The 2677-nt window shown below is 50.7% G+C and overlaps 1 protein-coding gene across 1 annotated transcript in view; it reads right to left on the reverse strand.

The window, feature by feature from the left end:
• AGAP3 (ArfGAP with GTPase domain, ankyrin repeat and PH domain 3) overlaps nucleotides 1–378 on the reverse strand; it is a 68096-nt gene extending 67718 nt beyond the window's left edge. Inside the window, exon 1 of the mRNA XM_011984337.1 lies at nucleotides 207–378. The gene's annotated coding sequence lies outside the window, so the exon portion shown is untranslated. The remainder of the gene's footprint in view (nucleotides 1–206) is intronic.
• Nucleotides 379–2677: the final 2299 nt, after the last annotated feature.

Consider the following 2677-nt stretch of genomic DNA (forward strand, 5'->3'; position numbering starts at 1 on the left):
GGCCCCTCCCACTCAGCTTCGGCCCTTCCGCCTCCTCACCAGCCCCCACCCGCATTGCCTCGAGGGCCACCCTCTCCGAGGGGACAGCTGCCCTGGTCTCCTCCCGCGCCCGGCTGTCGCTTTCGCCTCCCTGCGCTGATCTGGGCCGGGTGTCCGATCTCTAGGCAATGCCCAAACAGTGCCCTGCGCCTGAGGGTGCTGCTGACCGAGGCTGATTGGTCGAGGAGCCCGCCCAGGCCCAGCCGCTCCTCGCTTACAGCGTCCCGCCTTCAGTGCGGCATAGGCTCCCCTGTCCCCAGGCTCCGAGGTCAGCCCTAGAGACCACCCTGCTGCCAGAGTTTTCTCCCTGGCTCCCTGCCCAGTCTCTCCACTGCCGGCTGCAGCTCAAGAGGCTGGGATGGGTTCTGGGCTGCTATTTCCAGTTCCCCCTGAGCGCTTCATCATCGGCGCGCCCCTGGAAATGGCACTTTGAACAAACTCGTCTCTACTCTTACCTTCTCGTGATCGGCCTCTCCTAAAAGACCGTCCCCCTGCTGAACTTGGAAGATTAGCTAAATGCCACCCGACCCCATTGGTACACAGAGGAAGAAGAGGGAGGGATGAAATATATGCCTTTCTCCCCTACTCATCCCATTGGAGAGACCAACCAAAGCCCACGTGGCTCTCAATTTTTCTTGTCCTCACCCCTTGTCCATCCTGTCCTTTCACTCCCTCTAGGGTCAGGTAGCTCCCTGCAATGTCCTCTGCAGTGTCATTGCCAAAGTGGGCTGCAGTTGTTAGCCGCCCCCCCCACCCCAAAACACACACATTCACACACACACACACACACGCACGTTTCCTAAAACCTACAAGAGGTGACATTTGCAGAGCAGTGGCCCCAGCCAATAAATCTCCCAGAGATGTTGCAGGGTATCTGCTACCCCCAGATATCCTCGGGCATCACTGACACACATCGTCCTTCTTACACACACTTCCACTTCCCCAGCCAAGCTGGATCTTTTCCCAGCATGAAGCTGTCCACCATTTGATTACCCACACAACTCAGCCCCAGTACCAACCCAGTCACTATTCCTGAGTTCCTTGTACCTTCCAAAGCACCTGGTGCAAGCTAATCAACACATAGGGTCTCCTAAGCTCCTGAGGAATCTATGTCTGTGTTTCTATCTCCCTGCATAACCTTAAGGATATCTTGTGCCCTCTCTGGGTTTCATCTGCAAAATATAGTGGTTGAACAGAAAACCTAGTTCTGATGTTGTATAATTCTAAAAGTAACATCCAACATCTCTTTTAGATGCTTAATTAGAATTGACAGCAGGAAGTAGCACCAGGTATACCTCCCAAAAGAGATACTAAGAGCAAAGAGCTCCTCAAATGTGTTGCCCCAGCAACTAGCACACACCTGTTATAGCTCTGATGGGCTGTTCACACGACTAGCTCCTCTACTAGTATATGGAGCCACATGAGGGCAGGAGGATGGTCAGATTCACCATTTTATTCCCAGTATCTTGCACAATGCCTGGCAAATAGTGTGTGTGCATATATATATATATATGCATATATATATTTCGAGACAGAGTCTCACTCTGTTGCCCAGGTTGGAGTGCAGTGGCTCGATCTCAGCTCACTGCAACCTCCACCTCCCGCGTTCAAGTGATTCTCCTGCCTCAGCCTCCTGAGTAGCTGGAATTACAGACACCCTCCACCACATCCAACTAATTTTTGTATTTTTTTTTTTTTAGTAGAGATGGGCTTTTACCATGTTGGCCAGGCTGGTCTCGAACTCCTGACCTCAGTGATCCACCTACCTCGGTCTCCCAAAGTGCCAGGATTACAGACATAAGCCACCGCGCCTGGCCATAGTATATCTTTTAAAAATATGTTAGTAGAATAAATGAATGAACAGGAGGGATGGAACTAGATAGGTTAGTTCTGTATGGTATCAATCTAGACTGACATTCCTAAGGCAATATTTGGGCCACTTGCTCCCACAGTAGGCAAGAACTATGGGAAAACTAGGATAGATTATTTTAAATCAAGACTGGCCTGTAAAAACCAGGATGTGAGATCTCTGTGGCTACAGGAGCCCAGAGGGAAAAATCCACAGATATCCACAGGCCTGGGATTCAATGTCGTCCACACAGTAACACACCAAGGACCCGATTCCAGAGACCAGCTTTGAGCGGAGGTGAGCAAATAGCTACTGTGTGACATGTACCTTAGTTTTCACACTTTTTAATAAAACATCTAATTTCTTCCTTATGATTGACTTACGACGTATGTTTCAGAAAGGAAGAAATTACTCTTTAGAGAGATTCAATAACCCACCCAAGGTCATATAGCTGAGAAACACAGGATAAGGGATCAGGATTTGTGCCAGGTTCCAACGTCTATGCTTCTTCCACAGTCCTGAAAGAGCAAGGTGGAGGAGGTGACCAAGGAAAGGGGCAGCCCTGAGGATGGGTATCCCTGGCCAGCCTAGTGGGACAGCCCATGGATATTGGGCTCTGGGCTGAAGAATTAATTTTGGTGGCCAAAGTGCCTTCTGGCGTCCACTCTGACATAAGGGTAGGGGCCACCTGAGTTCCTCAGAGCCTTCCTCACTGCATCACGAACACGGGTGTTCTGACGTGCTTCAGCTGACGTCGGTGTCTGGTGTGACAGATGCTCTGGCTGTTGG

The sequence above is a fragment of the Mandrillus leucophaeus genome, unplaced genomic scaffold, assembly GCF_000951045.1.
Source record: "Mandrillus leucophaeus isolate KB7577 unplaced genomic scaffold, Mleu.le_1.0 Scaffold266, whole genome shotgun sequence".
In the NCBI taxonomy this organism is placed as follows: domain Eukaryota; kingdom Metazoa; phylum Chordata; class Mammalia; order Primates; family Cercopithecidae; genus Mandrillus; species Mandrillus leucophaeus.